Source organism: Lissotriton helveticus, chromosome 1_2, assembly GCF_964261635.1.
Source record: "Lissotriton helveticus chromosome 1_2, aLisHel1.1, whole genome shotgun sequence".
NCBI lineage: Eukaryota > Metazoa > Chordata > Amphibia > Caudata > Salamandridae > Lissotriton > Lissotriton helveticus.
Window position 1 is genome coordinate 96552569 of NC_136058.1, and position 14974 is coordinate 96567542.

Consider the following 14974-nt stretch of genomic DNA (forward strand, 5'->3'; position numbering starts at 1 on the left):
GTTGTCGGTGCTGGTCGTGAGACGGATGGTGTTCCTGTGGATGATGGCGATGCCTCCTCCCATCTGGTTGGCGTTGCGGTCCCTGCGGACGATCTTGTAGCCTTCTGGGATGGCGATGGCGATGTCGGGAGCTGAGGAGGCGTTCATCCAGGTCTCTGTGAGGAAGGCAACGTCAGGGGCTGTGGCGTCTAGGAGGTTCCAGAGTTCTACGGCGTGTCTGTGGACGGAGCGGGTGTTGAGCAAGATGCACTTGAGGTGTGTGCTGCTGGTGTTCGACTTGGCGGGTGCTGGTGTGAGGCAGGTCCGGATGCAGGCGAACTTGCAGGCGTGGCAGCTGAAAGGTCCGTGGGTGCGTCGTGGAGTGGCTTGGTGGCACTCTGGGCGTCGGCCGGTGTTGAGTGCGCTGAGGGTGGCGGCGGAGTACGTCCTGCGGGTCGGTCGGGATCGTCGAGGTCCAGGGGTCCTGGCACTGGGCGCGGTCCAGGCGCGGACGGGCGCAGACGGGCTTACCTTTGGCGCGCCTTCGGCGCACAATCGGCGCGCCCGCTGCGCGTCAACGCTGCGCGTTCGCACGGTCGCCATTTAAGGCGAAGTGCGCGGGTGGGCGGAGCAGCTGGGAGGCGGGAGCGGGGAGGGTTACAGAAGAGAAGAAAGGGGCGGGGACAAGCGGCGGTGGCGGGAAGGGAGGGCGGAGGGCGGCGGACAACACGGAAGGAGAGCCAGAAACACGGGTGAAAGGGGGATAAACAAAACAGGCACAAATCTGCTACAAAACAAGGGATATAAGGGGAAAGAAACCAAGTTACACGGAGTAAACTAAACAGGCACAACTGTTAGACAAAACAAGGGAAAAAGGAAAAAATAAAGGAGATACACGAGGTTATGGAAAAACAGGCACAAATGCTTGACAAAACAAACCCTGCTGCGGAGGCAGCCGGCAGCCGGCAAAACGAGGCAGTAGCGAGGCAGAGGGCGGGCAGGGGCACACACAGCAGCTGGTGGCCGTGCGGCGCGGGGGTGTCCCACAAGTGGGTCACACTCACCTGCGTCGCACGGTCGCCATTTAAGGCCAAGTGCGCGGGTGGGCGGAGCAGCTGGGAGGCGGGAGCGGGGAGGGTTACAGAAGAGAAGAAAGGGGCGGGGACAAGCGGCGGTGGCGGGAAGGGAGGGCGGAGGGCGGCGGACAACACGGAAGGAGAGCCAGAAACACGGGTGAAAGGGGGATAAACAAAACAGGCACAAATCTGCTACAAAACAAGGGATATAAGGGGAAAGAAACCAAGTTACACGGAGTAAACTAAACAGGCACAACTGTTAGACAAAACAAGGGAAAAAGGAAAAAATAAAGGAGATACACGAGGTTATGGAAAAACAGGCACAAATGCTTGACAAAACAAACCCTGCTGCGGAGGCAGCCGGCAAAACGAGGCAGTAGCGAGGCAGAGGGCGGGCAGGGGCACACGCAGCAGCTGGTGGCCGTGCGGCGCGGGGGTGTCCCACAAGTGGGGATACTATGGCAACGGGGATAACAAGGGTGGCCGGTCGGCTCACAAGCGGTCATTTGGTGGCGTGGCCTTGGCTTTCATATGTTGGTGGGGCTCAGGGGTTGGACACTTACACTGGCGGCGGGGGGGGGTGTTTACGCAAGATACGGACACTACCCTCAACATGGCGTGCTGGTGAGCTTGGCAGCGTCACGTGGGTGCAAGGTTGGAGCAGATAAGGTAGGGTCGTGGCGCTAGATGCTCCTGGGGTGGAAGCCAGGTTTTTTGGTGTACGATGTAGGAGGAATGCTTCACATCATGGCTCAGCGGATGTGCGGGAGGGGCTTGTCAGATGGGCTATCCACACCAGGGTAGGGGGCTGGTTGTGACGGGCTATACCAGACGGTAAGAGGTTTTAGTATCCAGGATTTTGTTGCATGGCAGTTTCTTGGGGGTGGGGGGGGTCACGTGAACGAGTGCAGGAGGGAAAGCACAGTCTGACAGCGAACACGGGTCTGAGGAGCTACGCAGGGGTTTTCATAGGGTGAATGTAATATGGTGACGGGCGACTGACGCGTCGGCATGGGCGGGGTGTTTTTGGCGGGAATGTTTTTTGGGAGAGGTGTGTTTTTTGGCGGGGAACGAGGAGATTCTGAAGGTGAGGCATGTGCGGGGGTGCATATGGCGGCTCGGGGTGGCCATGTTTGGACGAGTTCGCATGATTTGCTGAGGGCCTATAACGCGGGTTGTTTTTTTGCGGGGATGGCCGAGGTGGGGCGGGAAGATGTAACGCTGTGGTAGAGGTATAGAGCCGCTGTGTTATATGGTCTAGGAGAGTTTTGTTTTTTCATTGAACTGGGTGCTTGGTACTGCACACCCTGGAGGTGGGAGTTTATGGTTCAGAGGTAGCTGCAGATAAGAGGGGGATATAGGGGAGGGCAGGTTGGATTGCGCTGGGCATTTTGGTGGTGCCAAAGTGGGGCACAGGCATTTCGAGCGGAGCAGCGGCGGTGCGGTATAGATGTGACAGAGGTGTGCCCGGACATTAGGGCAGTGGGGGCCGGGTGTAGCGGCGTTATTGGTGTCGGTTTGTTCGGGGCAAGGGTGTGTGTGGAAAAATCACAAGGTATTGAGAGTGGAGGACGTTGGGGGGAAGGAGACATTTTTTCGAAAGGGGGGAGGCATTTCTCATGGACTTTATTGGCCTTGTGTGTAAGCGGGATGTATTGTGGCGGGACTGTCTTGCGGAGGCGTGTGGTTCTTGGGTGCTCGGGGTGGCAACAGCTGTGGTGTCATAGGGTGGGTCCTGGGGGGGGCTGCTGACCCGGGACGACAGGAGTACAGTACGGTGTCTGTGGCGATGTAGGTACTGGGGGCATGGGTTTGCTTTGCAGAGGTGTTTAGGTCGACTGCCATAAGAGGGCTGGGGAACACCATGCATTTCTTGCAGGATTAATTTTTCTTTTTCTACCATAGGATCTGGAAGTAGAGCAGGAGCCAGGGCAGTCGCCTGGATGGGGTGGTCTTTTCTACCGGCATTTGGACAACACAGGAGGCGCACTAGCGGGTGTGCAGACATTACTGGTGCAGGGACCACGATCATTGGGAGGTGAATTGATGGGAGAACAAGTTGAATAAAATTTGTGGGGGGATGTTTGTTGCCAGTATGGTTGACATTGGGCCGCAGGAAATATGAGGTTGCCATGACATCTTGTTTCTTACAGAGACATGGTATTCGGCCTTCTCCCTGCCTGATGTTCTAGCTGCCCTTCCTGCACCATATTATGTTCTTCGAGCAGACCGCCCTGCGGGGAAGACGGGAGGAGGCGTGGCCTTGATTGCTGGTTCTCCTCGACTTGTCCGCCGCCTTCAACACGGTCAACCATTCCATCCTTCTTGACCGTGTCGGGGGTGCCGGCATTCGGGGTTCGGCCTTGGCCTGGCTTACCTCATTCTTGGGCAACCGCACTCATGCCGTTCAGCTGGAAGGTTTTTCTGCCCCCACCTGTGCTGTCCCTTGCGGTGTCCCTCAGGATTCTTCTCTCTCCCCTCTCCTTTTTAACCTCTATATTCATCCCCTCATAGCTGCCTTGCAAAATATGGAGGTCACGGTATTCAATTATGCCGATGACCTCCAGATCATTTTTGACCTCTTTCCTTCCCCTGATTCTATCTTCAAGTTTCAATCTACTCTTACGTTTATTTATGATTGGATGACCTGTAATCATCTAAAGTTGAAACCTGAGAAGACTGAGTTGGTACTGACTGGCGGTACCTCCACCCCCTGGACTTCTGCCTATTGGCCCCCTTCCCTTGGCCCCTCCCCTTCTCCCATCTGCCTCTGTGAAAACTCTGGTCATTAAAGTTAGTCAGGATCTTACCATGCGCCCTCAGATCAGCGCCGTAGTCTCCTCATGTTTTCTTTCCCTCAGATCTATTCGAAAGATCTCTCGGTTCTTCTCGGTCACAGCCCTCAAACTCATTCTCCTTGCAATGATCCTATCCCATCTTGACTACGGCAATGGCTTGTATGTAGGCATCCCTACCTACGAACGCCGGCGCCTACAACTTATCCAAAATCAGGCAGCCCGCCTTATTTATAGGCTTCCTAAGTCCCATCGAGTCACCCCCTTGCTAAAAGCCCTTCATTGGCTGCCCATCCTAGAGTGCTCCCTATTCAAACTGGGCTGTCTGATTTTTATGGCCTTAGCCGGCACTGGCCCTGTTTTTATTAACTCTAAAATCAAAGCCTATGTGCCCAATCGAGATTTACGTTCTTCCACTTTGTTTTTCCTCAGTGTCCCCCGCTTTCGCAGGAAAAAGCTAGGAGGTATGAGGTTTTCTACCCTTGCCCCCCCTTCTGGAACACCCTCCCCCTTGCAATTAGGTCCATCCCCATCTATATGGACTTTCGGAGAGCCCTAAAAACCCACCTTTTTTCCCTTGCATTCCCGCCGCAGTGACCTCCTTGCCCATACTAGTGCTTATCTGTCTGTAGCGCCAAGAAACCGCATGGTGAGTGAGCGCTTTACAAAACCTTTCAACAACAACCCGATCTGGGACATGCAGGGGAGAATTGTGCTGTGATATGTCAGGTCTGGCGTTATCCTGGGATGCTTGGCCGGGGATGTGTTTCCAGGGAGCGGAGCATGGGTCATCCTGGTGACGCGCATGGATTGTGCTTGGTAGAGGATGGGTGTGCAGGGTTATGGATTTGGAGGTCTAGGCCATGGCGCAATGGTGATGAAATGGTTTGAGGTGAAATTGCAAGGGGGGTTCTTTTTTCAAGGGGGTGCACCTGTCTCGGTACAAGAACGGTCGGGGACTGTTCCTCACTTACATTGGGACACAGGTGCAGGTGGTGGATGGTCGTCTACGGGTTGGGTACCTCACAGGGACGAACTTTGGCCCAAGAACGTCTCTGTATGGGATACAGACCCAGGTGGTGAACAGTCGTTCGCTGCGTGTAGTGGGATCCATGGTTAATAGACAAAGCAGAAAGATATAAGAGGCAAATTACAGATTAATATGCAGGAGTTTGATTCTTAACACGGTCCAAAGTTTGTTCACATTGAACGCCTATGATCATCTGAAGATCACGACACGCTATTGAATACTTCTGTTGTCAGGAACTTCTAAGGTTACACAGGCCGTAAAGAGGCGAGGCAATTACACAGACCAGACACAAACTTAAATGCTACTCACCGTTGGGGGCACCCCCCTTTTTTAGGGGCGAGGAGCGGTCTAAAACTGTTCTTGTTTATCAAGGGACGCATGGACGGACGTTCAAGGGGTGGATGGTCGTTCACCTTGAAAGGGGGGGCACCTTGGGTGACCAATGGATGGGTCAGGAAAGGTGCTTGTTTTGCTGGACACAGGTATATGGGTGGACGGTCGTTCGCCACAAGGTGGGCATTTGTCCTGGGTCAAGGATTGGGCCCGAAAAAGGTTGTATGTACATGGGATTCAGGTCCAGGGGATGACTGGTTGTTCAGGGCGAGGGAGGTGTCTGTTTGCGGACAGGGAATGGCCCGGCAAGGTTACCGGTTTCCATGGGATGAAGGCCAGGTGGTGGATGGCCGTTCACCATGAGAGGGGGGCACCTTTTTTCGGTCAAAGGATTGGGCCCGGGCAGGTTGCTGTTTTTTACGGGCATTGGTCCGGGGGGTGGATGGTCGTTCACCACGTTGGAGGGTGCCGTTTACGGCTGGGAGTGGCCCCTTGGGACGTTATTTGTTTACCCGGCACGCAGAGTTGAGAGCATCTTTTCTTGTTGGGGTTTTTCTCCCGGGAACGTTCCTGACTTGCTGGGGACGCATGTTTAGGTGGATGGTCGTTCACCAGGTGCTGCAGAATGGGGCAGCCTTTAGGCGCACAGGACTGAAGGGCACGTGGGTCCGTGTTGGATAGGGCACCTTTCGCGAGTCACGTTTGAACCAGGGATGGTACTTTGTGCAGGACACAGGGTGTGGTGGTGGATGGTCGTCCACGAGGAGGCCACTGGTTAGGCTGGCAGGATTCGAAAGGTGCACAGGAAAGAGGTGGGGGAGGGGCAGGTAACCGCCCTACGGGGGTTCCCTGGTTGGCTGTACTTTGGAGGGGTGGAGAGTCACATACGGGCAGATCCACCCCTCGGGTGGGGGGAGAACGGTACACAGGTGACTGATAGTGGGGCACGGGAGGCAATGATCAATGAAGGCAAAGTCAACAGAGGATGCTTGGAGGGCAAGTGAAGGGTGAGATGGTTTTGAAAAGGCAGAATGGAGAATGCACGGGTATGGGATGGAAACGTATATTTCATGCATTGATGTACTGTTAAAAAGTCTAAATGATTGTAACCTTGTCCTAATAAAATGGCCTTTTATGCTTCAAGTAACAGCGTGGAGTGTAGTTATTGCGCGAAGCAATATGGGTGAAAAAGAGAATTATGGGGCACATTAACCTTCGGCATAATGTTGTGCCAGTATTGGTATGAACAGGCTCGTGCAGAAGAGTGGTCTGTTGATTAATCATCATTTTGATTGAAATGGTTGTCTACCCCGACCCAGCAGTTATGACCCAGAGCCAAAGGCGAGTGGTGGGTGACCTGGCTGGGGAATGCTTTAAAAGAATTAACAGAAACACTTGTAAATTTACCATAAATAAATTCCACTCTAGACTGCATTTTCACAAATACTATGGACATTTCAATATCGGACAGTAATCAAACAAGCCACGCACTAATCCTGTATCTCAGAATGATGCTGAGTGTCACTGAGCTGGGAATGGATTCCTACTGAGCCAATTGAACTTTAGCCATGCTGCACAGCATCCTACAGGCTGAGACAGTAGGCAGCACGGGCGAGACCTTCTAGCTTTGTCATTCATTGTTATTTCTATGAACGTACATTAGACATTTAGCACAGGGCAGGTGTGAGACAATTACAGAAAACGAACTACATTCAGAATCAGTTGCAGTAGCATAGAAGACCAAAAAAGTAAAAGTATTGTTCAAATGGATTACAAAATTGATTCCTAGTTGTTATAAATCTTATTTTATGAATGTGTATGGATAATCCACATTAGAGGAAAGGATTTAGTTCCCCTATACGCAATTGCTTGATTGAACCAGACATACAATACCTGTGTAAGGATCAGTTAACTATGAGATCTAGTCTTGATACAATTTAATTCAAACAACGTTTATTGGAAACAGTGTGATCCACATATTGTACGTTTTTTTGCTTTTTCTGGGTGCTAAGTGAACTGAAAGCCCAGAAAAGTAAATAAACACGCCAATGATGTCAATGAGCTATGCGTAATACATTATCTACAAATGATAGTTCGTTTTTTAGTTTATGCATGCCAGGCTAGTGTTCTGTCCCTTTTTTATACATTGCAATTGGATTCAATGGTTTAAGTAACAACACAATTAGGGCTCAAAGGTCAATTTATTTGTATGTATGAATTAACCTGTTTTACGCCTTTCTGGCATTCACAAAGGAATTCGTGGCAGACACACACCCATGTACATGTGCAGAGATCTCCATCACATTTCAGTTCCATTACTGTGGTGAGAAAATGGGCATTCCAAGGCGTGGTTAGTCTTGGAGGTTTGTGGACATCCACAAACAATGACATTTGCGGGCATTGTTAACTAGCCTTACACTGCTTTTGACCCTGGAAATGTTCGGATTTTCATTCCAGTTAAGGGCTGCGGTAAATCCCTTTCCATGAATGGAAGGAAAGTGGATCATCCCCCGATTTGGGAGTGTGTAGAGGAAAGGCCTTCCCTAAGGGGAAATATATTTTCCCCACAGGAAAGAAAGTGAGTTTGCACTGGTGATCCTCTTTCCTCTGTGCAGAATTATCCTATCTATCCAGTGGTAGAAGTGGGCGGGGACGGAAGGGCACGGCGTGCCCCTACTTCTAAAAATTATTCCTGTCCGTTCCCCTACTTCTTACTCTCAAAAAAGCATCCCGGGACGGCAAGAATAGTCCTCCTTAAAAACGATCACTTTTTTTTCCATTCGATTCAAGGGGCTGCTTGCACTGCTCTGTGAACTCCAGAGGCTGCAGCAGCCCCTTCCTGAGCTCTCACAGACTCCGGGCAGGCCCATTGTCATTCCGATTGAGGCCGATTAGCCCCTTTTGAATGACAATGCACCAGCCGTGCTCACTTAAAACTTGGCTATTCAGTAAAGTGTTTGGCTCTGACACATAATGTCTGCTCTCCCCAGAGTATTAGCGCCATGATACCTTCGGGTGAAAGTGCACTCTATAAATTTCATGACTGTAACCATATATAGAGTACCAATGGGAGAATACGTGACTACTTCCACTCTTGTTTAGCAAGGTATGTTTTTCCCTCAATTACTTGGCACCTTTGTGAGTTTAAAGTCCCCTTTCAAACTCCCCCAAGAAGATCCAGTAGCGAAGCGTGCATTTGCTTCTGTTAGTCACTACAAGACTTGTGAACCTGAAAATTGTGGTGGTAGAGCTACAGGACCCCCTTTTGCCCTCCGTGGCTGTCCAGGAAAGCATAATTTCTGAAACAGCAGGAATGAGTGGCAGGAGGTTGTAATTCCTGTTCACTCTTTGACTCCGGGCAGAGACCTCTTGCCAATGGTTGGCATCTTTTCTTTTGGCACCTGTTACACAATCACAAAAGCGTGAGGTTCTGGGGCACTTTGATAAGAAGAAAGCCTACTTGTCCTACACAAAAACATAGAATTATTGCAGAAACAGCCTGGAGTGGCGGGATGATAGAAAAGCAAAGGGGAAGCATCCCTGATATACCTTTCAGTAGATACTGTGCAGAGCAGTGACGGGACAGAAGAGGCAACAGGAAAGGAGAAGTAATAGGGCAGGAGAGGTGACCGGAGCAGGAGAAGTGACAGGCAGGAGAAGTGACAGGCAGGAGAAGTGACAGGCAGGAGAAGTGACAGGCAGGAGAAGTGACGGGCAGGAAAAGTGACGGGAAAGGAGAGGTGACGGGAAAGGAGAGGTGACGGGAAAGGAGAGGTGACGGAAAGGAGAGGTGACGGGAAAGGAGAGGTGATGGGAAAGGAGAAGTGACGGGAAAGCAGAGGTGACAGGGCAGGAGAAGTGATGGGGCAGGAGAAGTGAAGGGGCAGGAGCGGTGATTAGGCATGGGCAGGAGCGGTAACCGGGCAGGAGCAGTGAACGGACAGGGGCAGTGAACGGGGCAGGAGCAGTGAACAGGGCAGGAGCAGTGAACAGGTCAGGAGCAGTGAACAGGGCAGGAGCAGTGAACAGGGCAGGAGCAGTGAACAGGGCAGGAGCAGTGAACAGGGCAGGAGCAGTGAACAGGGCAGGAGCAAGTGACGGGTCAGGAAATGTGACGAGGCAGGAGAGGTGACTGGGCGGAGAGGTGACTGGGCAGGAGAGGTGACTGGGCAGGAGAAGTGACGGGCAGGAGAAGTGATGGAGCAGGAGAAGCAACGGGACAGGAGAGGTGATGGGGCAGGAGAGGTGATGGGGCAGGAGAGGTGATGGGGCAGGAGAGGTGACGGGGCAGGAGAGGTGACGGGGCAGGAGAGGTGACGGGGCAGGAGAGGTGACGGTGCATGAGCAGGAGTGGTAACCGAGCGGGAGCAGTGAAAGGACAGGAACGGTGAAAGGACAGGAGCGGTGAACAGGGCAGGAGCAGTGACTGGGCAGGAGAAGTGATGGGGCAGGAGAGATGACGGGGAAGGAGAGGCAACAGGGCAGGAGAGGTGACCGGGCACAAGAAGTGATGGGCAGGTGACATGACAGGCAGGTGATGTGATGGGCAAGAGTGGTGATGGGCAGGTGAGATGACAAGGCAGGAGAAGTAATGGGGCAGGAGCGGTGATTAAGCATGAGCAGGAGCAGTGAATGGGGCAGGAGCAGTGAATGGGGCAGGAGCAGTGAACGGGGCAGGAGCAGTGAACGGGGCAGGAGCAGTGAATGGGGCAGGAGCAGTGAATGGGGCAGGAGCAGTGAACGGGGCAGGAGCAGTGAACGGGGCAGGAGTAGTGAACGGGGCAGGAGTAGTGAACGGGGCAGGAGTAGTGAACGGGGCAGGAGTAGTGAACGGGGCAGGAGTAGTGAACGGGGCAGGAGCAGTGAACGGGGCAGGAGCAGTGAACGGGGCAGAAGTGACGGTGCAGGAAAAGTGACGGTGCAGGAGAAGTGACTGGGCAGGAGAAGTGACTGGGCAGGAGAAGTGACGGGCAGAAGAAGTGACTGGGCAGGAGAAGTGACGGGCAGGAGAAGTGACTGGGCAGGAGAAGTGACGGGCAGAAGAAGTGACAGGCAGGAGAAGTGAACGGGTAGGAGAAGTGACCGGCAGGTGTCGTGATGGACACGTGACATCATAACAGGCAGGTGACATGACTGGGCAGGAGAAGTGACTGGGCAGGAGAAGTGACCGGGCAGGTGACGTGACGTGACAGGGCAGGTGACGTGACAGGGCAGGAGAGGTGATGGGACAGGAGAGGTGATGAAGCAGGAGAGGTGACGGGGCAGGAGAAGTGACGAAGCAGATAAGTGATGGGGCAGGGGCGGTCATTAGGCATGAGCAAGAGCGGTAACCGGGCAGGAGCGGTGAACGGACAGGAGTAGTGAACGGGGCAGGAGTAGTGAACGGGGCAGGAGTAGTGAACGGGGCAGGAGCAGTGAACGGGGCAGGAGCAGTGAACGGGGCAGGAGCAGTGAACGGGGCAGGAGCAGTGAACGGGGCAGGAGCAGTGAACGGGGCAGGAGCAGTGAACGGGGCGGGAGCAGTGAACAGGGCAGGAGAAGTGACGGGCAGGAGAAGTGAAGCGCCAGGAGAAGTGACGGGGTAGGAGAAGGGAGGGGGCCAGGGAATTGACGAAGTAGGAGTGTTGATTGAGCATGAGCAGGAGTACTGACTGGACAGGAGCAGTGAAAGGGCAGGAGCAGGCGTTTCCCAGGGCGACTGGAAGGGTAGGGGGCTAGTTTAGTTTGGGGGGACCGGTTTTGTACAAGTGCAGGAGTTTTAAAAACACTGCAAAGTTCTTCGTATATTCAGCAGGTTTCGGTCAACAATACAAGTGCCAAGATAACTTTGGTGATCAATGTACCTGCTGGAGAGAGATGGGAGCATGTTTTGTCTAGTGGCTGTTTTACTCATCTAAGGTAGCGCAGAGGGGTAATATGCCTGCTGCGAAGAACATGTACCATGCATATCAAAGAGCAATATTTTATGTGCATAGTTCAGTGGGTACTGCTTTGTGTTCACTTCCCGAATGAAAGGACACTTGAATACATATGGCCTGGCAGTTCGGGCTGGACTGTTCACATTGGGTGCAGGATCAAGACTGATTTGCATATGGCTGGGTCCAAACTAGAATGGCATGGTTTGCAAAAACCGATGGATTTAGGCCCAAATCTTTGTACTGGGGTGAATGTATGACATTGTTCTGAATTCTGTCCATCAGTTGTTCTATTTGCTTTTGTCACCTAGAGTGGGACGTGTATGCTCAGACGTGGGTCCCGTGCTCTCCATGTCACTGGAATCAAGCTATCCCGGCTGATGAGGGCTGAAAGCCCGAAACCAGTCCCAGGATGCTTGTTTCCAGTCCAGGGAGGACCTGGCCTGGCAGTTCGGGCTGGACTGTTCCCATTGGGCGTAGGATCAAGACTGATTTCCATATGGCTGGGGCCAGACTGGAATGGCGAGCAAAGAAACAATGGATTTAGGCCCAGATCTCTGTACTGGGGTGAATGTATGACATTATTCTGCATTCTGTCCACTAGTTATTCTTTTTGCTATATTATGATTGAGCTGCTACTTGGCTGACATGAATGTGAAGGAGCCTTTGTGGGTTTCCGTGAGTCTAGATTCTCCTGAAGAGTCCCTTTCTCTTCGGAGCCTTGCTTAACACATGTGTACAGGAGGAGCCCTGTATTCATGACCTCAATGTTTGAGACAAAAAATAATCATGGATTTCTGAACAATGAGAGTAAAAGCATTAAGGTAACATGTTGTTCCTGCTTATATTTCGCACGCTTTACATAAACCTGTATTCCCTATGAGTGTTTGCTTTTTCCTGAATTAAACCTCAAATAAACATGTTTATCCATTGTTTGAATTAAATAACGTTATAAGCTGTAACTGGTCAGTGAAATGCTAAACGTACAAAAAATTGGCATGTTTTGCTATTTCTAGCCACACCCCTGACTCCGCCCACTGATTCAATGTTCAGTTATTCCCGCCCCCTGATTCTCCACCCAGAGTTCCCCTACTTTTTTTTCCCACTTCGACCACTGTATCTATCACTGCAGAATTATCCTATTTGGGGAACTATGCGCATCAGGAATAGGATCCTTATGCATATGTCACAACTTCCTAGAATCATTACATGAAACATGCACCTGGCACAGCTTTTCAGGTGAATTTCTGTAAATGTTTTTGTATTCCCCCCAAAATGAATTGGCATGTAATTGTACAAATTTCTTTGTGGGCCCAAAGAATTTTACACACTTACAAAATATAAAGGACAGCGATTATTTCCACTTCTAGCTGTGTAAATAAAGTACGGATGTTAATGGAACACAGGCAAAACAGAAATATGCTTTCCAGATGTAACCTATCAAAATTGAGTTCGAAAAGAATTATCTTGTCTTATTTTCTGTCAACGATGCAGATTGGGCTGTTTATCACAGAGAAAAATATTGCACATTGAGGAATGTTGCTTACTTTTAGATAGAGACACTACAGGCTCAAATCATCAATGCATGGAAGTTCATTCATTTGAATGATGCTATAACCTCTCCAATGTGGGACAACAGGACAGACTGCTTGTTGAAGTGGAACAGGTATGTGATAGATCCAAAGGAAGCCATGTGCCAAATTACTTAATCTTTGCTCCATCACAATGCAGTTTTACACCAACACTTACCCAAACCTCGCTGTGCAAAAATGACAGATTTCATATACTTTGCGCCACCACAATGCCATTTTCTACCAACATTTACAAAAACTAAGCCGTGCAAAAATGACATTCACACAAATTGACTTGTGTCAAAAAGATATTTGATTTAAGTTGGAGGTGCCAAAATTGCACAGGTTGGTCATTGGTTCTGCTGCATTCGTTGGGTGGTGTGAATGCAATTTTGGTGTCACCTATCAAGCTTACGAAAAGGCTCAGCACAGCATGAAATACTACAGAAAGTATGTTTTTAGATGTTTGTGCATTTACTCAGATGCATTGCCGAATATGCCGGCAACATGTTCCATTACGTTGTGCCCCCTACACATAAACTCTGAAAAGGGACAGTAGCAATCAAGTTCATGCGTATGGGATCCCATGAGTTGTGGGACCAAGGCTAGGAGAGCTGTGTAGTAAGTGTCTAACTTTGGCAAGGATGTCACTGGACGCTTACATCTGGAAAGAAAAGGGTCCAGAAACATAAACACGGTAATCTAAAAATGATAAATATTGGCAGAGGCGAGGTTCCCTCCCATGCACAGTGTGAAGACCGTTCTAGTGATGTCATTTCCTCCGTCCCTGCAGAATGAATGGGCATTTTGTATTTCTATGTAGGCTGAGACCCCCTGTTACAGAGAGGAGAGAAAGGCCTAAGAGAAGGACATGGTGAGGGCGTAGCCAGGCGGAACTCATCCGCTTCCTATGCTGGGAGCCAGTAAGGGGTGTGAGGCTAGAGTATGACTACATTTAGCTACATTTTGCAGATTACATCACAGGAAGAAATACACCAAATCGTGAGAACTGTGAAGAAAAACCCACGGTTGGTGATTTATTTTTCTGAAGATGATCCAAAAAAAGCTAAAGAAGATGATGGCATATTAAGAAAAGAACATTAGCAAAGCCATTAGGTCTGGTCTTGGCAAGCCTGCAATTTGTTTTTTAAAATATGCAATAGGCTTTAAAACTTAAAAAGTCTTAAAGGGTACACGTTTTGTTGTCTAAAGATAGCATGCATATTTGTGCAAGCAAAAGGCGTTAAAAAATGATGCCTCATGAAAGAAAAGAAAAAACACAAAATTAAACCCACCAGTCTGCAGAATGAAGTGGACTACTTTTTAGGCAGAGGTGCACAGGTGCGCAAAAAAAGGCCATCACCACAGTCAATGGTTGAAGTGGGATGATCCATTACCCCATGTTGTAGCTAAGGATGGCTGGAAGCAAAATGTGAGTGATACTGAAACAAACCAATGGTGAGGAAGTGGGTCTAGCTGAAAGCACCTGGGTGCATATATGCATTTAGATATTTTTTCATTATTCTGTTTTTTGTTTAAAACATGATGCTGGAGAATAGCTAAAACATCTTTCAGGACCCATACCTATTACTTTAAAAGCATACTAAATATAAAGGGACTAATAATGATAGAAAAGAGGAGAGAACTTTTCATCATTCCAAAATATCTTTTAACAAGCTCCAAAAAGTCCATTCAATAAAATGAATACAACCTAAATACTTTAAAAAATACTTTCATGGTGAGCAAGCAATTGTAAAGTCTATTGGTTTAATGTCTGTATAGCGAGCTGTAGGCTTTGCTTGAACTTATTTGAGGTCTGGGGAGCAACCACAGAAAAAAACATCTGAAAAATGGATGCTACAGAAAATAAAGCAATCCTTCTTTGGCATGTATTTTTCAGATGCCTTTGTAGAAAAGGTTCTCTGGGACCACTAGGACGCTTGCTGAACGTAAAATAGTCCATTATGCATTTCCATAGGGGTGGAGGGGGGGAACACCCCCAAACAGCCAATACACTGTGAGACTGGAAATAGTCCAGTGAGCTGAGCCAAGATGAGACTGACAATGTTTCAAGTCAATGTTACAGAGTAAGACAAGCCAATCACTAAAGGAAGATATATGTTTTCCATGACTAGTGCAATAAACCATTCTAGCAAGCCCTAAACATCACTGCAGACTTAGAGATCTGTTTAGGCTGCCTTTCAAAATGGAAGCTTCTCACACTATACCCATGCTGTAAAATAAGCAGGTGCATTGGCTGTCAGCCAGTTGGCTT

General features: G+C 49.9%; 1 protein-coding gene across 1 annotated transcript in view; it reads right to left on the reverse strand.

Annotated features, from left to right (window-relative positions):
* The window catches only part of ROR1 (receptor tyrosine kinase like orphan receptor 1), a 715144-nt gene that overhangs the window by 639090 nt on the left and 61080 nt on the right, over positions 1-14974 (reverse strand). The window lies entirely within an intron of this gene.